Source organism: Chiloscyllium punctatum, chromosome 31, assembly GCF_047496795.1.
Source record: "Chiloscyllium punctatum isolate Juve2018m chromosome 31, sChiPun1.3, whole genome shotgun sequence".
NCBI classification, from domain to species: Eukaryota; Metazoa; Chordata; class Chondrichthyes; order Orectolobiformes; family Hemiscylliidae; genus Chiloscyllium; species Chiloscyllium punctatum.
In genome coordinates this window covers 57,514,124-57,539,224 of record NC_092769.1, presented here as the reverse complement: position 1 = coordinate 57,539,224, position 25,101 = coordinate 57,514,124, and the positions used below count along the sequence as shown (strand labels likewise).

The window sequence follows — 25,101 nt, the reverse complement described above, 5'->3', positions numbered from 1 at the left end:
CGAGAAAGAGAGAGAGATAGCGAGGAGGCAGAGCGTGATAGGGAGAGATAGAGGGCGATCCAGTGACAGAGGGATGAGAGAGAGAGGGATGGGAGGGGAGAGAGAAGTCGGGTGAGAGAGAGAGTTTGGGTGGAGAGTGAGTGAGGGGGTGAGAGAGAAAGAGAGGGTGAGAAAGAGAGAATGAGAGTGAGGGGGTGAGAGAGAGAGTCAGAGAGAGATGTCTCAGGGAGGACCAGTCCAGCAGAGGTGAAAGCAGGTCCCTCACAAGATGATGTGAATGAAGCCTAGAATGTAGCTGTTCCTTCCCCAGCTCTGTGTCTATGTCCTGTCTTCCAGGTCTGAATACAGAAGGTCACTAACCCCTCCCTGTGCTCTTCACTGTGAGTGATCTTACCGACTGCAGGATTTACTGAAGGCTCCAGACCTCCCTCTTCATGTCTCTCTGACTGACCAACCGTCTTTGATGTGGTTATGGACGAGACAAGAGTTAGGAATTCGGCTGAGACAGGAACATCCAGATGACCTACAGGAGAAAGAGAAACAGACAGAATGGGAAATTAGACTGATGCAGTGAAGGTTACACATGGAGAATGGCACTGAGTCCACAGAGATCTGGAAAATCCCTGTCTCCATCCCTGGCCTGTGCTGCTGCGTCTCTCTGGAATGGAGAATTCTGTTGGCTCAGGATCTGGAGTAGCTGCAAGAGTGAGAGACGCTGACAGAGGCAGCAATCAGACCCACACAGTGAGGGATACCACATGGAGAGATACTGAGTGATATCACCAGAGTGCAGGAAGGTATCAGGATCACACAATGGTCATGATGAAAGGGTTGTGATTCATGGTGCACGGGGATCAGTACTCAGTGACGGTTGACCTACGAGTGGGACAGGTGATGGCCTCGTGCTATTCTCACCCGACTGTTCATCCAGATGTTAATGCCGGTGTCCAGTATAACCCATCTAACTGCTTAATATCCTTTTAGGAAGGAAATCTATTGTAGACAGCGGGTCTGGCCTACACATGATCCAGACCCAGAGCGATGGGGTTGACTCTAAACTGATCTCTGTAATGATCCAGCAAGGCACTCAGCTCAAGGGCAGCTTGGGGTGGGCATGCGATGCTGGCCAGCCAGAGACAGCAACATCCCATGAGTGAATTAAACACAACACTGCTGGGAGCAGTGTCCTGGTCAACCATGTCGGTAGGCTTATGGACAGGGCTTTAAACTGACAGAGAGGATGCAGGGCCAGGGTTCAGGTGAAAGGAACTTTCCAAATCCAAAGAGAAAATGGTGATGTAGCTGAAGACAAGCAGAAAGGAACAGGAAGAGACAGAGTTTAACTGAAACTGTACATCAGTGAATTGGACTGTGACAAGAAATTGTGGAAAGAGTCAATTGTGATGTTCTTTTTTGGAATGGACAAAGTCTCTGCAATAAGGAGGATGGACTGGGGCACAGAGATAAATGAGATTTAGTGGTGACAGGCTGAAAAAAAGGTGGAACATGAATATTTTATTGTACACCTCCTTGAGGGGTGTCAGGGAGTGCAGGATGGGTAACCCTGACAGTAATGGGTAACAAAGGCATTACAGCGAAAGCATTTGGCCTTAGATTATGCAGCTGAATCAGTCTGAATGCAGATTCTGGGTCACGTGTCAAAAACACAAGCAGGAGAACAGTTTCGAGGCTGCCTGACAGCAATTCATTGCTCAACCCTGTTACACATTCCAATGTATTCCTGTGTAATGCAAAGGCACTGTGATAATTCTGGGAGACTTCAGTCTTTGTATAATCTGGGACAGTCACATCGGCAAAAGGGATGGTCTCCGAACTACTCTTTGAATGTTTGTGTCAGTGTTTCTTGAAATAACACATTGTGGAAACGGCCAGGGAGGTGACTATCTCAGATCGCCCGTTGGGTGATGACGCTGAGGGAAGGAGTAATGTCCCACTGAGATATCCTCTGGGAAATTGTAGTGTAGTGGAATTCAGTGAGATGATGGATTTTTAAAGTGACCATAAAGCACACCCAACAATCACAACCAAAGCCATTGACATGTGTTTGAGAGGAGAACTGACCAAGGTAAACAGGGGAAACAGTGAAGTGTATGGCTGGAAATGGACAGTGCAAAACATTTACAGTCAGAGAGATGTCCGGCACAGAAACAGGGCCTTCGGTTTCCAACTCATCCACACCACCCACCTATCCTAACATAATCTCATCACATTTGCCAGCACTTGGCACAAATCCCTCTCAACCCTTCCTGTTCATATACCCATCCAGATGCCTTTTAAATGCAGTAATTGTACCAGTCTCCACCACTTCACCAGGCAGGTCATTCCATACACGCAACACCCTCCACATCAAAACGTTGTTCCTTACGTTCCTTTTATATCTTTCCCCACTCATCCTGAACCTAGGCCCTCCAGTTCTGGACTACCCCATCCCAGGGAAAAGACCTTGTCTGTTAATCCTAACCATGCCTCTCATGGTTTTATAAACCTCCATATGGGTTACCCCTCAGCCTCAGACATTCCAGGGAAAACATCCCCAGCCCATTTCACCTCTCTCTTTAGCTCAAATCCTCCAATCCTGTCAGCGTCTTTGCAAATCTTTTCTGAACCCTTTCAATTTACACAACATCATTCCAAAAGGGAGGAGACTAGAATTGCACGCAATATTCCAAAACTGGCTTATCCAATGTCCTGTGCAGCCACAACATGACCTCCCAACTCCTCTACGCAATGCACTGATCAGTAAACACAAGCATACCAAACTCCTTATTCACTATCCTATCAACCTACAATTCTCCTTTCAAGGAACAATGAACCTACACTCCAAGGTCTCTTTGTTCAGAAACACTCCCTGGGACCTTAATATTAAGTGTATCAGTCCTGCGAAGAGTTGCTTTCCCAAAATGCAGCCCCTCCCATTTATCTAAATTAAACTCCATCTGCCACTCCTCAGCCCATTGGCCCATCAGTTCACTATCCCATTGTAATGTGAAGTAACATTCTTCACTGTCCACTACACCTCCAATTTTGGTATCATCTGCAAACTTACTAACTCTACCTGCTGTGTTCACATCCAAATCATTTATATAATTAATGGAAAGTAGTGGACACAGCACCGATCCTTGTGGCACTCCACTGGTCACAGGTCTCCAGTCTGAAAAAAACACCCTCCACAACCACCCTCTGTCTTCTACCTTCGTGCCAGTTCTGTATCCAAATGGCTGGTTTTCCCTGTATTCAGTGAGATCTATCCTTGCTCTCCAATCTCCCATGTGGAAACATTTCGAATACCTTACTGAAATCCATGTCGCTCACATCCACCTCTATGCCCTCATCAATCCTTTTGTTACTTCTTCAAAAAATATCTTGAGCCATGATTTCCCACGTACAAAGCAATGCTGACTATCCCCAATTAGACATTGCCTTTCTGAACACATGTAATTCCTGTCCCTCATGTATCCGTCTCTCAAGTGCCCACGACTGACGACAGGCGAACCAGTCTGTAGTTCCCTGGCTTGTCCTTACCACCCTTCTTAAACAGTGGCACCATGTTAGCCCAACCTGCAGTCTTCTGGTACCTCACCTGTGAATATCGATGATACAAATATTTCAGTAAGAGGCCCAGCAATCACTTCTCTAGCTTCCCACAGAGATCGAGATTACACCTGATAAGGTCCTGGGGATTTATCCACCTTTAACCATTTCAAGACATCCAGCACCTCCTCCTCTGTAATGTGGACATTTTGCAAGATGACATCATCTCTTTCCCAATGCTACTTCTCAAACCATCATTCTATTCGATATCTTCCATGTCCTTCTCTACAGGAAATACTTGTTCAGTTCCTCCCCCATCTCCTGCAGCTACACGTGCAGGCTGTCTTGATCATTGAGGGGCCCTATTCTCTCCCTAGTAACCCTTTTGTCCTTTTTGGATTTATAAAAACATTTTGGATTCTCCTTAAATCTATTTGCCAAAGCAATCTCATGTCCCCTTTTTGCCCTCCTGATTTCCCTCTATCCCTAAACAACACTGCACTCACCCCCTCCCTGACTGATCCCTACCCAACACTGCAATCTCCCCATCCCTGACTGATCCCAGCCAACACTGCATTCTCCCCCACGACTGATCCCAACCCAACCCTGCAATCTCCCCCTCCCTGATTGATCCCTACCCAACACTGCACTCACCCCCTCCCTGACTGATCCCTGCCCAACACTGCAATCTCCCCCTCCCTGACTGATCCCTACCCAACACTGCAATATCCCCCTCCCTGACTGATCCCTACCCAACACTGCAATCTCCCCCTCCCTGACTGATCCCTACCCAACACTGCAATCTCCCCCTCCCTGACTGATCCCTACCCAACACTGCAATCTCCCCATCCCTGACTGATCCCAGCCAACACTGCAATCTCCCCCACGACTGATCCCAACCCAACCCTGCAATCTCCCCCTCCCTGATTGATCCCTACCCAACACTGCACTCACCCCCTCCCTGACTGATCCCTACCCAACACTGTAATCACCCCCTCCCTGACTGATCCCTGCCCAACACTGCACTCACCCCCTCCCTGACTGATCCCTGCCCAACACTGCAATCTCCCCTCCCTGACTGATCCCTACCCAACACTGCAATATCCCCCTCCCTGACTGATCCCTACCCAACACTGCAATATCCCCCTCCCTGACTGATCCCTACCCAACACTGCAATCACCCCCTCCCTGACTGATCCCTACCCAACACTGCAATATCCCCCCTGACTGATCCTTACCCAGCACTGCAATCACCCCCTCCCACGGAAAAAAAATAACTAGAGAGAAAATAGGACCCTTCAAGGACCAAAGTGGACGTGTGTGCAGAATCAGAGGAATTATTTCCCCTCTGTGTTGACCTTGGAGAAGGACAAAGAGGCTTGGGAACTTGGGCAAGTTAGTGATGATCTCTTGGTGTCAGTCCATATGTGATGAGGATGTTAGGGGATTACAGGGTGACCTGGACAAGTTAGGTGAGTGGGCAGATGCATGTCAGATGCAGTTTAATGTGGATAAATGTCTGGTTATCCACTTTGGTGGCAAGAACAGGAAGGCAGATTACTACCTCAATGGTATCAAATTAGGTAAAGGGGCTGTTCAGAGAGATCTGGGTGTTCTTGTCCACCAGTCAATGAAGGCAAGCATGCAGGTACAGCAGGTCGTGAAGAAGGCTAATAGCATGCTGGCCTTCATAACAAGAGGGATTGAGTATAGAAGCAAAGAGGTGCTTCTGCAGCTGTACAGGGCCCTGGCGAGACCACACCTGGAGTACTGTGTACAGTTCTGGTCTCCAAATTTGAGGAAAGACATTCTGGCTATTGAGGGAGTGCAGCGTAGGTTGACGAGGTCAATTCCTGGAATGGCAGGATTGCCTTACACGGAAAGACTGAAGCGACTGGGCTTGTATACCCTTGAGTTTAGAAGACTGAGAGGGGATCTGATTGAAACGTATAGGATTATGAAAGGATTGGACACTCTGGCAGGAGGGAACATATTTCCGTTGATGGGGGAGTGCCGAACCAGAGGACACAACTTAAAAATACGGGGTAGACCATTTAGGACAGAGATGAGGAGAAACTACTTCACACAGAGAGTGGTGGCTGTGTGGAATGCTCTGCCCCAGAGGGCAGTGGAGGCCCAGTCTCTGGATTCTTTTAAGAAAGAATTGGATAGAGCTCTTAAAGATAGTGGAATCAAGGGTTATGGAGATAATGCTGGAACAGGATACTGATTGGGAATGATCAGCCATGATCATATTGAATGGCGGTGCAGGCTCGAAGGGCAGAATGGCCTACTCCTGCATCTATTGTCTATTGTCTATTGTCTATTGTCATATCACAGGAGAGGATGTGTTGAATGCATTAGAATGTATGAAGTTGGATAAATCTCCTGGACCTGACCAAACATATCCAACAGCACCTCAAGAGGCGAGGGAAGTTCTTGTGGAGTCCCTGCTGATCTTTTTGCCTCACTGTTAGCCACGGGTGAGGTCCCGGAAGACTGGAGGACAGCATATGTTGCGCCCTTATTCAAGAATGGCTGCAAAGATAAACCTGGGAACTATAGATCAGTAAATCTAACATCCGTGGTAAGTAAGTTACTTGAGAAGATGCTGAGAGATTAGATCGACATGCATTTGGAAATACAACATTTGATTGGCAGTAGTCAGCAAAGCCTTGTGCATGGGAGACCATGCCTCACAAATTTGTCAGCGTTCTTTATTGAAGTGATCAGGAAGTTTGACGAGGGCAGGCCAGTACATGTAGACTCTACAGATTTCAGGAAGGCCTTTGATAAGGTTCCACATGGTACCTTGCTCTGGAAGGTTAGATCGCATGGAATCCAGGGGGCGTTGGCAAGCTGGGTACACAATTGGCTTGATGGTAGGAAGCAGAGGGTAACAGTCAGACTGGAGGCCTGTGACTCGTGGTGTGCCTCAGCGGTCATAGAATCATAGAATCCCTCCTCTGTGGAAACAGGCCCTTCGGCCCAACAAGTCCACTGGCCCTCTGAAGATTATTTCACTCAAACCCATTCACCTACTTTATTACTCTGCATTTACCCCTGACTAATGCAACTTACTTACACATCCATGAACATTCTCGGCAATTGAGCATTGCCAATTTACTTGACCTGCAGATCTTCGGATTGTGGGAGGAAACCGGTGCACCCAGAGGAAATCCACGCAGACATGGGGAGAACATACAAACTCAGTTGGTGTGGCATGGTGGCTCAGTGGTTGGCACTGCTTCCTCACAGCGCCAGGTACCCAGGTTCGACCCCAGCCTCGGGTGACTGTGTGGAGTTTGCACATTCTCCCTGTGTCTGTGTGGGTTTCCTTTGGGTGCTCCGGTTTTCTCCCCATTCCAAAGATGCGCAGGTCAGATGAATTGGCCAGGCGAAATTGCCCATATTGCTAGGTGCATTTGTTAAGGGTAAATGTTGGGTAGGGAGAATGGCTCTGGGTGGGTTACTCTTCAGCAGGTCGGTGTGGTTTGTTGGGCCAAATGGCCTGTTTCCATACTGTAGGAAATCTAACCCTAACAGAATCTAACCCACACAGACCATCCAGTGAGGTTGGAATTGAATCCAGATCCACGGTGCTGTGAGGCAGCAGTGCTAACCACTGATCCATTGTGCCACGCAGCTGGTCAGTGCTAGGCCCATTGCTGTTTGTCATCTATATCAATGATTTGGATGAGGATGTTTAAGGCATGATTAGAAAGTTTTCAGATTACACTAAAATAAGTGAGGAAGGGTCTCAGCAATTGCAACAGGACCTTGATCAGCTGGGGAATTGGGCTGAGAAATGGCAAATGGAGTTTAATACAGACAAGGGCGAGATCTTACATTTTGGAATGTCACATCAAGACAGGGGTTTCATGGGGAATGGTAGGGCCTGAAGGAGTGCAGTGGAACAGAGGGTCCTTGGATTCCAGGAGCACGGCTCTCTGAACTCAGGGAGACAGGGCAGTGAAGGAGGCTTTTGGCACACTGGGCCCTTCACCAGTCAGGGCATGGAATATCGAAGTTAGGAAGTTCTGTTGTAGTTGTGCAGGATGTTGGTGAGGCCGCACTTGGAATATTGTGTTCAGTTTTACCCACCTTGCTATAGGAAGGATGTTATTGTTCTAGAAAGAGGACAGAAAAAATTTACAAGGATGTTGCCAAAACTCAACTAGACAGATAAAGAGAGAGGTTGGACAAGCAAGGACATTTTCTTTCGTGTGTAGGAGACTGAGGGGTATCCTTATAGAGGTGTATAAGATCATGGGAGGCATGGATAGGGTGAATGCACTCAGTCTTTATCCAAGGCTTGGGGAATCAAGGATGAAAGGGCATCAGTTTAAGGAGAAAGGGGAAGATTAAAAGGGAACCTGAGGGACAATGCTTTTACCCAGGGGGTGGTACACATACGGAATGAACTACCAGTGCAAGTGGTCGAGGAGGATACATTTAAGAACAATTAAAATGCACTTGGACAAATACATAGAGAGGAACGTATTGGAAGGATTTGGTTCAAGTGCATGGAAACGGGGTTAGTGTAGATGGACCAGTTTGGGCCAAAGAGCCTGTCTCCATGCTGTAGAACTCTATGACTCTATGAGTATACCCAGGTGTCCCATAATACAGAAGCGACCAAAGCAATAGGAACACGAGCCGGGACAAATGTGAAACAGTCCTGCAGAATTTCACAGGAAGCCAGCTTGGCCTTGCAGTGAAGGGTTCCTGGTACAGGAGCTGTGGTGAGATGCCCATAGAGAACCGGGGAAGGAAGCTGGAAGGCTCACTCCACTGACGATAGCCTGGAGGACCCCCAGCTGGGATAAGGCAGCTGGGATCCGGTCACCCCAGGGAAACCTACAGGCTGTGACCGAGCTTGGTCTCCGACACAATGAGCAGGACAGAAGGTTGCAGGAACATGGGACTACTCCAGTTCCAATTGGGAAGAGCCCAATCCAGTGAAAGGAGGGTCTCTGGGGATGGGGAGGCAGCCTCAGGTTACATTGACAATCTGGAAGGACAGTGTATGAGCTCCAAGCAGCTGCATGGGTCCTGTACACCTGCAACATGGAACAACACACATCAGGCCCTAGTAGGAGGTGTCAGGAGCAAATACAATCCCTAGGGAACTAGGGGTCCTCCCAGAATGGGATAATGTGTGCCTTTGGGGTTCTACCTCCCCAGGGAGATAACATCCACACCCGCTCACAGATGGGGACTCCCACTGCCTTGTTCTCAGGTCACTGCATCTTTTGCCCCCAGCCCTGACCCACAGCCGAACTCAGATTCCATGAATCCTGTGGTTCCCCAGTGTAAAGCAGCTTATGGTCTTCACTCCGTACACAACAGCCATTCCAGGCACCCAGCTGGTGGGCAGCACCAAAAAGGCCACTCTCTTTGATCCTGTCTCAAACCCAGATACATTTTTGAATGAGATAGACCGACAGTCTGTCATACACGGACTGGATGCTGACAAATAAATTAAATTAATCACCATGTGACTTTGTCCACCAGGCCATTCAGCCCTCCCTGAGGGACAACAGTGAGGGAGGGACATCCATGATGAAATGAAGGCAGCAGTCCTCACTGCTCGAGAAAAGTCCCATCCCGGATTAGTAACAAACAGCGTAAATATTTGTTCCAGGAGAACACCCACACTAACATGTCTCACTGTCAGTTACAGCAGCTCACCAAGGGCTGGGTTAATGACAGCTGTAAGGACACTTTCGGTGGGGCACTGGGCCGGGTGCGAGGGATTCCAGTTATCCCAAGTGATAATGTTAGGATGGGGATCTTTGAAGACGAACGTATCGGAATTATATTAAAAAAGGTACTTGGATGGGTTATCATGATTCCCTCCCACATGCTGTGGAGATAGAGGGGACATTGACAGGGACCACACTTACGTAAATAGAGAATAGACAATAGACAATAGACAATAGATGCAGGAGTAGGCCATTCAGCCCTTCAAGCCTGCACCGCCATTCAATATGATCATGGCTGATCATTCCCAATCAGTATCCTGTTCCAGCCTTATCTCCATACCCCTTGACTCCACTATATTTGAGAGCTCTATCCAATTCTTTCTTAAATGAATCCAGAGACTGGGCCTCCACTGCCCTCTGGGGCAGAGCATTCCACACAGCCACCACTCTCTGGGTGAAGTAGTTTCTCCTCATCTCTGTCCTAAATGGTCTACCCCGTATTTTAAAGTTGTGTCCTCTGGTTCGGCACTCCCCCCCATCAGCGGAAATATGTTTCCTCCTGCCAGAGTGTCCAATCCTTTCATAATCCTATACGTTTCAATCAGATCACCTCTCAGTCTTCTAAACTCAAGGGTATACAAGCCCAGTCGCTTCAGTCTTTCCGTGTAAGGCAATCCTGCCATTCCAGGAATTGACCTCGTCAACCTACGCTGCACTCCCTCAATAGCCAGAATGTCTTTCCTCAAATTTGGAGACGAGAATTGTACACAGTACTCCAGGTGTGGTCTCACCAGGGCCCTGTACAGCTGCAGAAGCACCTCTTTGCTTCTATACTCAATTCCTCTTGTTATGAAGGCCAGCATGCTATTAGCCTTCTTCACGACCTGCTGTACCTGCATGCTTGCCTTCATTGATTGGTGGACAAGAACACCCAGATCTCTCTGAACAGCCCCTTTACCTAATTTGATACCATTGAGGTAGTAATCTGCCTTCCTGTTCTTGCCACCAAAGTGGATAACCAGACATTTATCCACATTAAACTGCATTTGCCATGCATCTGCCCACTCACCTAACTTGTCCAGGTCACCCTGTAATCTCCTAACATCCTCATCACATTTCACCCTACCACCCAGCTTTGTATCATCAGCAAATTTGCTAATGTTATTGCTGATACCATCTTCTATATCATTTACATATATTGTAAAAAGCTGCGGTCCCAGCACGGATCCCTGCGGTACCCCACTGGTCACTGCCTGCCATTCCGAAATGGAGCCGTTAATCACTACCCTTTGTTTCCTATTAGCCAACCAATTCTCTATCCAATCTAGTACTTTGCCCACAATACCGTGCGCCCTAATTTTACTCACTAACCTCTTGTGTGGAGGAACAGGCCAGACCATGGCATTCCCATTGCCTGTCATTAAAGAATTCGGGTCCTCTCACATCAAGCTGTGGTCCTAACCACACTCACCTTGATATATCTCGGGATACCGGTGGTTAGGATTGCAGGCTGTAACAGATGGGTACGATCATGGTGAATAATGCCTGGATACACCCCCAGGGACTGGAAGGTAGATGGAACTCCCCGGGTGATCACCTTAGTTTCCTTCATTTGCAGTGTTTGAGTGTTCCTGGCTGGGTCAGTATTGATTGCCTGTCCGTAGCTGCTCGGGAGCTGGTTTTGGTGGTGAGCTGTCTCCTTGAACTGTTGCAGGTGGTGGACCCACAATGTCCTTCGGGAAGGAATTCCTGGAGTTTGAGCCAGGAGGTCCCATTCCCTTGCATTTATTCTGCTCACCGGATGTTGGCTATGCATCACAATTCTGTATGGATTCTCAGAACGGAATATGTTTTGTCGAAACAGTTTGGAGAGCCACAGTCACTCAGTGGTGAGCACTGTTACCTCACAGCGCCAGAGACCTGGGTTTGATTCCACTCCTGAGCCACTGTCTGTGTGGAGTTTGTACATTCTCCCTACATCTGTATGGGTTTTCTCCCACTGTTCAATGGTGGGCATTTTTGACAGATTGCCCATAGTGTCGAGGGATATCCGGTTAGCTGGAATAGCCATGGGAAATGCAGGGTTTCACAGATATCATCAGGGGATAGATCTGAGTTGGATTCTCTTCAGAGGGTCATTGTGGTCTCGATGGGCTGAAGGGCCTGTTTCTGTTCTGTAGGGATTCTATGATATCACTTATCAGCCATATGATAATCGGTTTGACCAATGTACAAAATGGCTTTCGCTCAAACAGCAGGCTACTCTGACAACAAACATAACCAGCTTTTAAAATTAGGTTTGTAATTCATTGTATAAGCTTCTTTCTATTCAAAAGACTGGGTGGGGGAGGGGGAATGGGTGAAATGTTCCTGCCTCCTTGCTAAAACACAGGTAGACAGCTAAGAGATGCTGGGTATATTGGACAAGTTATACTCCCAAATCACAAAAGCCAGACAGCAGCCAGATGGTTATCCCATCAGCATAATGTAAAAGGCAACAGTTCCCCTGGGCAGACATATCCCTAATAACGTCTCCACCAAACAAAGGAGGGCCCAGACAGGAAGGTACCGGGTCCTGCTACACAAAGAAACTAACAGGACCAAGCCATCCAAATGATTAGCAACGCTTCAAACTATTAACTGATTCTCTGAATTGGCCAGAAGTATAGAAAGTTCGGAGAAACCATCCAGAAATGAACGAAACCAGGGATCACCTGCTGACTGATCTCTTGAATTTTCTGGAGGCTTTCTGAGGTGACCAACATGGCAAGGGACAGAGACCAGCTCACCATCCAGAGAGAGGGAGAGAGAGAGGGAGAGAGAGACAAGCTGAAGGAAACCTCAGGAGCATGGGAGAGAGGGAGTGTGAAAAACCATTGAGAGAGAGAGAGCTGGAACCAACTGGAATACTGAGTGTCACCCCTTCAGTCTGTCCATGCTTTAACGCCTGTTTGTCTCAGTCTGACTTCCCCTTCTCTCTTTGTCCTTCTGTCTCCCTGTCTGTCTCTTTCTCTCAATCTGCCTTTCTCTCACACCATCCCTCTCACTATCTGTCTCTGCCCCATCTTTCTCTCATCCCCCTTCTCCATCCCCACTCGCTCTACCTCTCTCTCTTTTTCTCACCCTCCCTTTCTCTTTTTCTTTATTTCAGACCTGAAAGTGCTCACCCAATTTTGACCCCGCTAAAAACATTTGCCCCTCATTTTAACTCTCCTCCCAAATTTATTCCCTTCCCCAAATACCTTCCCTCCCTAATACCTACCTTACCAACTGTGCCCCCCTCAAATATTTCGCTGCCCCCAACATTGCTGTGATCCCCACTCCCTGAGGCAGAGGGATTTGAGTGGAAAAGTGTGGAGCTGGAAAAGCCCAGCAGCTCAGGCCTGACCCATCGACTCTCCTGGCTGACCTGCTGTGCTTCTCCAGCTCCACACTTTGTAACTCTGACTCTCCAGCATCTGCAGTCCTCACTTTCTCACACAGGTAAATGAGTCTGGGTTGACTGACTCGCCTGTAACGATTTTAATGTACAGCAAGATCCCAGTCCGAGAATTACAGAAGGTTTACATCACAGATGGAGTCCTTTCTGCCCATCATCCCCCCTCACCCATTAAATGATCCTGGACCGGTTCAGGATCCTCAGGATTGGCCCCTGAATGGCCTCATTGACTATCCTTCCTGTGCAGACCTCTTCACAACCCTGTCTCAGATTTTGCATCACATGCTATCCCTCCCTCCATCTCTCTCTGACAACAGCCCCTCCTTTCTCCACCAACCCCAAAACCCCATCAAACCCTCCCCCTGTCTCTGGCTGTCCCACTCTCTCCTTGTCTCCCACTCTCCCCCTTCCCATGCAGACTCACAGTCCCTGGGCTGGAGGACATAGTGCAGAGACTAACTCACCTTTTGACTGACTGCAGTAATGCACAACAAGATCCCACTCTGAAACCATCGCCAAGTACACACACACTGTCCTTCTCCCTCCATATATGCCCTTCTCACTTTCTGTCTCTCCCTGTCTCTCTCACTCTGTCCTTTTCTCACTCCACCTCCTTGACTCTTACTGCCCATTTCTCTCTCTCCACTTTCTCCATCTCCACTCTCTCCATGTCTTTCTCTCTTTTTATCATTCTCCCTTTCTCTTTCTCTTTTTCTTTATTTCAGACACACTCAGAAAATTACTTCATGTTCCTTCCACTCACCCCCTCCCCACAGTGGGTGTAAAACCTAGGAGAGACCAGGCACTGAGGCAAGCTCTTCCCAATGCCCCTTCCCCCAGTCACTGGGACAGAGCAGAGGGGTCCAGGGAGAAAGAGGGAGAGCAACTACAGGAGAGAAAGAGAGATGGATGGACAGACAGTGAGAGGGAGGGAGAGAACAAGAGAAAGGCAGAGGGGGGTAGAGGAAGTGAGAAGAACTGAGAGAGAGCAGACAGAGACAGACAGAGAGAGAGAGAGAGTGTGTTAAACTCCAGGAAGAGAAATACAATGTCAGACAGATACAAGGAGAAAATGGGAGGAGAAAGACAGGGAGAGTTCAGGCAGACAGCAAGACAGAAATCCCAGGGAGAGATATAGGACAGAGAGAGAGAGGAGTTACAACAGCAGAGAGATAGAGCTGAGAGAGTGGGGTGGTAGTGGGGGCTATGATGTTGCTAGAGTGATGTACAGACAGGAATAGCAAGATCCCACAGAGCTGAGAGACAGATGCAGAGAGAGATGAGCAAGGTGTTAGTTTTGTGAAAGACTGAATGATTAAGCATTCCTGAAAAACCAGGTGAGGTGACAAAGGGGGAAGGGAATCTACTGGGAAATGTAAACAGGACAGAGATGTGAAGGATGGTGAGATATAGAGATTGAAGGAAAGATGTGGGAGAGAGAACTGGGAAAAACAAAAACAGACATGAGAGCTGCAGAGAGAGAGGGAAGGAGTGAAATCTGTGGGATCAGATCCCTCTCTAGCATTATGCTCCTTTGTCTCTCCCCGTTTCCACAGACGGCCTGAATCCCACGATTTGTGTGTGTGTGTGTGTGTGTGTGTGTGTGTGTGTGTGTGTGTGTGTGTGTGCTCTCGTCTGATAATTCCGTATCGCAGAATAATTTGATTCTCTGTCTCTGTACTGTCCAGGTTTCAGCTCCCAAATCAATACTAAATCATTCACGATTCTATTGAATAGTAGAGCAGGCTCGATGGGCTGAATGGTCTCCTCCTGTTCCTATTACAGATGGTTTTATGTCCTTAACACTACCTCCCAGCTCTTGGTCCCCACACTGGAGGTTATGACTCCACAAGGCCCTGATCTGTCGAGTGCTGCACCCTTCCGTGAGTCTCGGAGGGAACCAGTCTGATTTGGATTGGAGTTGGAGCCTCTCAGTGAGAAGTGAAATCTCCTTGAGGTTCCCCTCAGTCTCTCACTGTAAGGTGGAGCAGGCCAGTCTCAGGGAAGCAAACAGCAGGCCCGGTCTGCCCTGTCCTCCAGCTCCATTTCAGAAGGCCACATGGGAGGGTCTTGGTTCCTTCATCAGCTTCCCGTGCTCTCCCTTCTGGGTTAGGGTGGGGGCCGAATGGCCTTGCTCCTGGCTCTTCTTGAGGTGCAGTCTGGCAATGATTGTGTTATACACGGCATGCCCCTGGAGTGAGGTTGGTTAGCTCAGTTGGCTGGTCAGTTAGCTTACTACATTAGCTGAAGTTACTCTGAAGGACTCTCCTTCCCAACCTCTCCCCTCAGTTGGGCCATAGTCACCCTCTGATTAAATCCCCACCAGACCCCGCTCTGTAATGAGGAGCTGTCCCATGCTCTGGTAAGACTACGGTGACATTACATTGGTTTGTACCTGGAGCTCTGTGTGCAGGACTAGTCACTGCATTACCAGAGGGATGTTAGTGTGTGGGGAAGGTTTACTGGATGAATCCCCACTGGAATGAACAGCACTCTCTTTCCCCCAGTTAATTCACTCTTGCAGCCTTTGTGTCTTTGGAGACACGAGGACCACCTCACCTGAAATAGCAGCTGGATTTTATATTCATGGGCACCTGATAAGATTGGCTAGTTTACACACACACACACACACACACACTCTCTCTCTCTCTCTCTCTCTCTCTGTCTCACAAACACTCACTCTCTCAAACATACACACACTCTCACTCCCTCAAACACATACACACACACTCTCTCACAAACACACACTCAGACAGACACGTAAAAAAACACATAATCCCTCTCTCACACACACAGACACACAGAGATACGCACACATGCACTCTCTCTCACACACACGGACAGACACTCGCTTTCTGTGTCTCTCTCTCACAGAGATAAGCACACAAAACCACAGTTACTGTACAAACGTGGAGGAAGGTTCAATGGAGAGGTCACTTTCCAAGGACTGAACCCTGATCTCGCATGATGACTGCTCCAGGGAGACAAACAGCAACTGCAAATGACTTGTTGGATCTTCCTGTGCACCGCATCTTGCATCGATAGCATTGGTCTGTTTGGGTGCCTGCTTTTCTAGAGAGTCTCCAAGCATCAAGTGACCATACATTGACAACAGTTTTTCTCCAATCCATGTTTAAGGCACCTGGTGATGTTATTTTTCACTGATTGTTTAAAAAGATCTGAATCTTTTAAAATGGACGTGGCCTCCATCCCAAACCATTTCCACAAGCCACGCTGACCATCCCTAATCAATCCTTGCTTTTCCAAATCCATGTAAATTGTCTCTCAGAATGCTCTCCAACAGCTTACCCCCCACTGCCATCAGGTTCACAGCTCCATAGTTCAATGGCTGTTCCTTGCAGCCTTACTTCAATAATGGCCCATCATTAATCACCCTCCAGTCTTCAGGCACCTCACCCGTTGCCACTGATCGGTCCATCTGACAAGGTCATCTCCATCCTTCTGTAATCTAAGGCTATCATCCTCAGTATTTATCACCCAACCAATCTTCATATCATTCATGAACCCAATGATTAACCCTCCACCATTCAAATCTAAATCTTTTCTATCAACCACATCAGTAAGACCCCAACAGTGAGACATGAACAGACAGAGATTTCTAATTGGGCCATCACTGTCTGCTTCCTGCCACTCAGCATTCTGCGCCAAATTCCTTGGATCTTGAGTTTTTATGTTCACTATCAGTTTCCAATATGGGTCCTGATAAAAGCCTTACTGACCTCCAAGCAGGCGACAGGAAAGTATTGCCCTTATTTAAACACCTGGTCACCTCCTTAAAAAGTGCAATCCCATTGGTCAGACCCGACCCCTCCTTAACACAACCATTCTGACTGGTCTTCATGTACTCCAGTCTCTTTAAATGCTGATTAATTCTCTCTCCCAAAATTGCTTCCAACAGACGTCCCACCCACGATATTAGCCTGACTGGCCTGTAGCTGCCTGGTATATCCCATGTCCCTTCTTGAATAACAGTACCACATGGTCAGTCCGACGACACCTCTCCTGTGGCCAGAGGGGATTTGAAAATGTTTGCAAGTGTACCTGCTACTTCCTCCATCACCTCATTCGGTAAACTGAGATACATTTCCACCGTCTTTGGAGATTTATTGGGTTGGAAGAAGGCCAGACCACTCAGAACCATCTCTCTCTCTATATATATGCTAATTCATTTAATTGTATCAAGGAGCATCTTCACAATTTCATATCAACCCTGTCCCAATGAGCACTGACAAAATGAATCCATTCACTGTAGCCTCTGGGTCCATGCACAAATTCTCACTGTGTTCCACAACTTACTCTTTCTGTCATTATCAATTCACCCTTAATGTCACTGTAAGGTACTTTCAGATTTTTATTTCCTCTCTTAGCACTCCTCTCTCCCAGGTAATTCGCCTGCGATACGATTTGGAGGAGTGTGGATTAGCATTGGGAAGCTAAGAAATGAGGAACACCCGACTGTGCTGAGTGTGGGGCAGTGGGATTCATTTGGGATGAGGACATGGAAGCTGAGGAATAAACCTCAGTCCTGCAGCATGAAAATATACAATTGAGCTGGCAGGTCAGTCACACGAAACGAAAACTTGATCCCTGGGAAAAGAGGGTGGTAACCAAATGAAGGCGGTCTGTTTGAACACAGTCTCTGGAATCTGGACGTGGGAATCATTGCTGAGCAGGGTATGTAGGAAGCAGAGGCAGAAATATACTGAACAATTTCAGATATTCCTCTTAGACCACAAGACATGGGAGCAGAAATTAGGCCATTCAGCCCATCTGATAGTGTGGCACTCACTCAGTCCTGCCTCTCTTACAATGCAGGGATCCCCCAGACTGATGCGCTGACAGTGCAGCACTCCCTCAGTCATGATCCTCTGACAGTGCAGCACTCCCTCAATACTGACTCTCTGACACTGCAGCACTCCCTCAGTACTGACCCTCTGACAGTGCAGCACTCCCTCAGTACTGACTCTCTGACACTGCAGCACTCCCTCAGTGCTGTCTCTCTGACACTGCAGCACTCCCTCAGTACTGACCTTCTCACAGTGCAGCACTTCCTCAGTACTGACCTTCTCACAGTGCAGCACTGCCCCCAGATTGACCCTCTGACATTGCAGCAATCCCCCATTACTGACCCCCCTGATAGCGCAGCACTCCCTCAGTAGTATCCTCTGACAGTGCAGCATTTCCACAGTACTGACCTTCCGACAGTATGGCACACCTGCAGTGCTGACTCTCTGACAGTGCAGCCCTCCCTCAGAACTGACCTTCTGACAGTGCAGCACTGCCTCAGTACTGACCCCCTGACAGTGCATATCTCCTACAGTACAGTCCCTCCGACAATGCAGCTCTCAACAGTACAGACCCTCGGACATTGCAACACTCCCTCAGTAATGACCCTCTGACAGTGCAGCACTCCCTCAGTACTGATCCTCTGACAGTGCAGCACTCCCTCAGTACTGACCCTCTGACAATGAAGCACTCCCTCCGTACTGACCCTCTGACATTGCAGCACTACCTCAGTCCTGACCCGCTGACAGTGCGGCCCTCCCTCAGAACTGACCCTCCGACAGTGCGGCACTCCCGCAATACTGAGCCTCTGACAGTGCAGCGCTCCCTCAGTACTGATACTCTGACAGTGCAGCACTCCCTCAGTACTGACCCTCTGACAGTGCAGCACTCCCTCAGTACTGGCCCTCTGACAGTGCAGCACTCCCTCAGTACGGACCCTCTGACAGTGCAGCGCTCCCTCAGTACTGACCCTCTGACAGTGCAGCACTCCCTCAGTACTGATCCTCTGACAGTGCAGCACTCCCTCAGTACTGACCCTCTGACAGTGCAGCACTCCCTCAGTACTGACCCTCTGACACTGCAGCACACCCTCAGTACTGACCCTCTGACAGTGCAGCACTCCCTCAGTACTGACCCTCTGACAGTGCAGCACTCCCTCAGTACTGATCCTCTGACAGTGCAGCACTCCCTCAGTACTGACCCTCTGACAGTGCAGCACTCCCTCCGTACTGACTCTCTGACACTGCAGCACTCCCTCAGTACTGACCCTCTGACAGTGCAGCACTCCCTCAGTACTGGCCCTCTGACAGTGCAGCACTCCCTCAGTACTGACGCTCTGACAGTGCAGCACTCCCTCAGTACTGGCCCTCTGACAGTGCAGCACTCCCTCAGTACTGATCCTCTGACAGTGCAGCACTCCCTCAGTACTGACCCTCTGACAGTGCAGCACTCCCTCAGTACTGACTCACTGACACTGCAGCACTCCCTCAGTACTGGCCCTCTGACAGTGCAGCACTCCCTCAGTACTGACCCTCTGACAATGCAGCACTCCCTCAGTACTGGCCCTCTGACAGTGCAGCACTCCCTCAGTACTGATCCTCTGACAGGGCAGCACTCCCTCAGTACTGACCCTCTGACAGTGCAGCACTCCCTCAGTACTGACTCTCTGACACTGCAGCACTCCCTCAGTACTGACCCTCTGACAGTGCAGCACTCCCTCAGTACTGATCCTCTGACAGTGCAGCACTCCCTCAGTACTGACCCTCTGACAGTGCAGCACTCCCTCAGTACTGACTCTCTGACACTGCAGCACTCCCTCAGTGCTGACCCTCTGACAGTGCAGCACTCCCTCAGTACTAACCCTCTGACAGTGCAGAACTCCCTCAGTACTGACCCTCTGACAGTGCAGCACTCCCTCATTACTGGCCCTCTGACAGTGCAGCACTCCCTCAGTACTGACCCTCTGACAGTGCAGCACTCCCTCAGTACTGACTCTCTGACACTGCAGCGCTCCCACAGTGCTGTCTCTCTGACACTGCAGCACTCCCTCAGCACTGACCCTCTGACAGTGCAGCACTCCCTCAGTACTGACTCTCTGACACTGCAGCACTCCCTCATTACTGACCTTCTCACAGTGCAGCACTGCCCCCAGATTGACCCTCTGACATTGCAGCAATCCCCCATTACTGACCCCCCCGATAGCGCAGCACTCCCTCAGTCGTATCCTCTGACAGTGCAGCATTTCCACAGTACTGACCTTCCGACAGTATGGCACACCTGCAGTGCTGACTCTCTGACAGTGCAGCCTTCCCTCAGAACTGACCTTCTGACAGTGCAGCACTGCCTCAGTACTGACCCTCTGACAGTGCAGCTCTCCTACAGTACAATCCCTCCGACATTGCTGCACTCAACAGTACAGACCCTCCGACATTGCAGAACTCCCTCAGTAATGACCCTCTGACAGTGCAGCACTCCCTCAGTACTGATCCTCTGACAGTGCAGCACTCCCTCCGTACTGACCCTCTGACATTGCAGTACTCCCTCAGTCCTGACCCTCCGACAGCGCCGCCCTCCCTCAGTACTGACCCTCCGACAGTGCGGCACTCCCTCAGTACTGACCCTCTGACAGTGCAGCGCTCCCTCAGTACTGACTCTCTGACAGTGCAGCACTCCCTCAGTACTGACACTCTATCAGTGCAGCACTCCCTCAGTACTGACCCTCTGACAGTGCAGCACTCCCTCAGTACTGACCCTCTGACAGTGCAGCAATCCCTCAGTACTGGCCCTCTGACAGTGCAGCACTCCCTCAGTACTGACCCTCTGACAGTGCAGCACTCCCTCAGTACTGGCCCTCTGACAGTGCAGCACTCCCTCAGTACTGACACTCTGACAGTGAAGCACTCCCTCAGAAATGACCCTCTGACAGTGCAGCGCTCCCTCAGTACTGATCCTCTGACAGTGCAGCACTCCCTCAGTACTGACCCTCTGACAGTGTGGCACTCCCTCAGTACTGACCCTCTGACAGTGTGGCACCCCCTCCATACTGACCCTCTGGCAGTGCAACTCTCCCTCAATACTGTTCCGATGACAGTGCAGCACTCCCTCAGTACTGACCCTCTGACAGTGAAGCACTCCCTCAGAACTGACCCTCTGACAGTGCAGCACTCCCTCAGTACTGACCCTCTATCAGTGCAGCACTCCCTCAGTACTGACCCTCTGACAGTGCAGCACTCCCTCAGTACTGACCCTCTATCAGTGCAGGTCTCCCTCTGTACTGAACCTCTATCAGTGCAGCACTCCCTCAGTACTGACCCTCTGACAGTGCAGCACTCCCTCAGTACTGACCCTCTGACAGTGAGGCATTGCACGTATACTGACCCTCCCACAGTGTGGGGCACCTTCATACTGACTTTCAGATGATGCGGCACATTCTCTGATCATTCAGTACTCCCTCAGAACTGACCCTCTGACACTGCAACAGCCCCTTGGCCCTGCGCCCCTGACGGTGCTGCAATCCCTCAGTACTGACCCTCTGACAGTGCAGCACACCTTCAGCACTGCTCCTTTTACACTGTAGCACACCCTCAGAAATGACGCCCTGACACAACAGCATTCCCTCAGTACTGACACTCTGACACTGCAGCACTCTCTTTGCACTGACATTTCTACAATGTGGCATTCCCTCAGTACTGACCCTCCGACAATGTAGCCCTCCCTCAATACCGATGCACTTACAGTGCAGCACTCCCTCGATACCGACCCTCCGATAACGTGGCATTTTCTCAGTACTGACTCTCCGACTGAGCAGAACTCCCTCAGTACTGACCCTTTGGCAGTGCAGCTCTCCCTCAGTACTGACCCTCTGAAACAACACTCCCTCAGAACTGACACACTGACCGTGTAGCGCTCCCTCAGTAATGACCCTTTGAGTGTGCATCACTCTCTCAGTACTGACCCTCTGGCAATGCAGAAATCACTCAGTACTGACTGTCCGGCACATAGTGTGGTGCTCCCTCAGTACTGACCCCCTCACAGTGCGGTGATCCCTCAGTACTGACCCTCTCACAGCGCAGTGATCCCTCAGTACTAATCCCCTCAGAGTGTGGTGCTCCCTCAGTCCTGACCCCCTCACAGCGCGTTGATCCCTCAGTACTGACCCCCTCAGAGTGTGGTGCTCCCTCAGTACTGACCCCCTCACAGTGTGGTACTCCCTCAGTACTGACCCCCTCACATCGCGGTGATCCCTCAGTACTAATCCCCGCAGAGTGTGGTGCTCCCTCAGTACTGACCCCCTCACATCGCGGTGATCCCTCAGTACTAATCCCCTCAGAGTGTGGTGCTCCCTCAGTACTGACCCCCTCACAGCGCGGTGGTCCCTCAGTACTAATCCCATCAGAGTGAGGTGCTCCCTCAGTACTGACACCCTCACATCGCGGTGGTCCCTCAGTACTGACCCCCTCGCAGTGTGGTGATCCCTCAGTACTGACCCCCTCACAGCGCGGTGATCCCTCAGTACTGACCCCCTCACAGCGCGGTGATCCCTCAGTACTAATCCCCTCAGAGTGTGGTGGTCCCTCAGTACTGACCCCCTCACAGCGCGGTGGTCCCTCAGTACTAATCCCATCAGAGTGAGGTGCTCCCTCAGTACTGACACCCTCACATCGCGGTGGTCCCTCAGTACTGACCCCCTCGCAGTGTGGTGATCCCTCAGTACTGACCCCCTCACAGCGCGGTGATCCCTCAGTACTGACCCCCTCACATCGCGGTGATCCCTCAGTACTAATCCCCCTCAGAGTGCAGTGCTCCCTCAGTTCGAACCCTTTCACAGTGCAGTGCTCCCTCAGTAGTAACCCTCTCACAGTGCGACACTCTGACAGCATGGCCATCCATTAGTACTGACCATCAGAGAGTGCGCACTTCATCATTACTGACCCTCTCACTGCACAGCAATCCCTCCGTCCTGACTCACTGACAATGCAGCACTCCCTCCATACTGACCCTCTGACAATGCAGCACTACCTCCACACTGATCCTCTGTCAATACAGCACTCCCTCCACACTGACCCTCTGACAATGCTGCACTCCTTCCACACTGACCCTCTGAGAATGCTGCACTCCCTCCACACTGATCCTCTGATAATGCTGCACTCCCTCCATACTGACCCTCTGACAATGCAGCACTCCCTCCACACTGATCCTCTGACAATGCTGCACTCCCTCCACACTGATCCTCTGTCAATACAGCACTCCCTCCACACTGACCCTCTGACAATGCTGCACTCCCTCCACACTGATCCTCTGACAATGCTGCACTCCCTCCACACTGATCCTCTGATAGTGATGCACTCACTCAGTACTGACTCTGACAGTGTGGAAGTGGCCCTATACTGACCCTCCGACAGTGTGGCCCAATCTCAGGACAAAACCTCTGACAGTACAGCACTCCATCATAACTGATACTCTGACAGTACAGCACTGCCTCAGTACTGACTCATTGACAGTGTCGCACTCCCTCTGTACTGACTCATTGATAGTGAAGCACTCCCCCAGTACTGACCCTCAGGCTCGGTCCTGCTCCTCTGACAGTCCAGCAGTGCCTCAGTACTGACCCTCTGACAGTGTAGCACTCTCTCTGTACTGACCTTCTGACAGTATGGTGCTCCCTCAGTACTGACCCTCTGTAATTTTTGACCCACCCTAAGCTTCTTCATTACGCTGATTTGAACAGAGGTAAAGAAACAGAGTTAGTGACCATCCACCGTCACCCTGTTATAAAACTTATTTTCAAATGTGGCTTGTATGTGATTCCCACAGCCTCTAATAGTTGCCTGGAAGGTGGGGGTGAGCTGTACTCTCCTGCTGCAGTCCTTGGGTGTCCCACAGTGATGTTAGGGAGGGAGCTCCAGGAGTTTGACCTGAACCATGTAAAGAGCTCTCTTACTGGAGTGCCCTTTTTAAAGTTGGGAAGTTAATATAGACCAGGAGGACCCAAGAGCTGCAGTCTTGTCAGGGAGAGAGGCTGGTGGGTCACACACCTCAGGTGAGAGGCGAGGTTGAGAAGCTGGGGCCTTCATGGTAATTTCAGACATGATAGAGATTGAACCAACAATGTTGGCATCACGAACCTGTTAGCTGTGGTAACAGACCCCCCTTTGTAGCAGAGGGATTCAATCCCTTTAATAGAGCAAGCTGGAGAATTCAACACTAAAATCAATCTGTACGGACGCACTAGAGACCTGAAACATCAATACAGAGATTGCTGAAGAAGCTCAGCATGTCGAGCAGCATCTCTGAAGGGAGAGGGAGAAAGAGACAGAGAGAGAGTTCACCTTTCAATCCAGTGATTTCTGCGGGAAAGTTCCTTCAGAACAGACCGTTTTGAGGAAGAGTCACTTGGAATGCGAATTGTTCCTCTCTCTCTTCACCGTTGCTACCTGCTGAATTGTGCTGAATTTCCCCACCATCTGTTTACTTGAGAACTTGACCTGATCCAAGTGTCACTGAGTAATTCAGTCTGTGTTCAATGCCCTGAGGCTGCTTCTGCTGAAAGTTGACAAACAGGTTTAAGGCTGTGTAAGGTATTGTATTCGGAGGGCGGGCTACATGGGAGAACAGATACAGAACAAAGGCACACGGAAATGTTAGGTCTGAGCTGTTCCTTCTGAACTAATATCACAAAGTTACATTGATCAGGATCTTTGTGAAGTGCCTTTGTCAAGTGACCCTTCCTCAAAACCCTGAGATTGGGCCACACTGTCAGAGGGTCAGTATAGGGCCACTTCCACACTGTCAGAGAGTCAGTACTGAGGGAGTGCTGCACTGTCAGAGGGGTCAGTACTGAGGGAGCACTGCACTGTCAGAGGGCCAGTACTGATGGAGCGCTGCACTGTCAGAGGGTCAGTACTGAGGGAGTGCTGCACTGTCAGAGGGTCAGTACTGAGGGAGTGCTGCACTGTCAGAGAGTCAGTACTGAGGGAGCACCACACTGTCAGATGGTCAGTCCAGACGGCAAGCCTCACTATCAGAGGATCTGCACTGAGAGAGCACTGCACCATCAGAGGGTCAGTACTGAGGGAGTGCCTCATTGTCTGAGGGTCAGTACTGAGGGAGTGCTGCACTGTCAGAGGGTTAGTACAGAGAGAGTGCTACACTGTCAGATAGACAGTACCCTGAGGCACTGCTGGACTGTCAGAGGTGCAGGACCGAGGCAGAGGGTCAGTACTGAGAGAGTACTACACTGTCAATGAGTCAGTACTGAGGGAGTACTACACTCTCAATGGGTCAGTACTGAGGGAGTACTACACTGTCAATGGGTCAGTACTGAGAGAGTACTACACTGTCAATGGGTCAGTGCTGAGGGAGTACTACACTGTCAATGGGTCAGTACTGAGGGAGTACCACACTGTCAATGGGTCAGTGCTGAGGGAGTGCTACACTGTCAATGGGTCAGTACTGAGGGAGTACTTCACTGTCAATGGGTCAGTACTGAGGGAGTGCTACATTGTCAATGGGTCAGTACTGAGAGAGTACTACACTGTCAATGGGTCAGTGCTGAGGGAGTGCAGTACTGTCAGAGGTTTTGGCCTGAGATTGGGC

General features: G+C 49.8%; 1 long non-coding RNA gene across 1 annotated transcript in view; it reads right to left on the bottom strand.

Annotated features, from left to right (window-relative positions):
• Positions 1 to 23,936, bottom strand: part of LOC140456839 (uncharacterized) — a 57,420-nt gene extending 33,484 nt beyond the window's left edge. Inside the window, exons 1-2 of the long non-coding RNA XR_011953176.1 lie at positions 23,835 to 23,936; positions 361 to 523 (exon numbers count right to left, since the gene is read on the bottom strand). This is a non-coding gene — a long non-coding RNA (uncharacterized lncRNA). The remainder of the gene's footprint in view (positions 1 to 360; positions 524 to 23,834) is intronic.
• Positions 23,937 to 25,101: the final 1,165 nt, after the last annotated feature.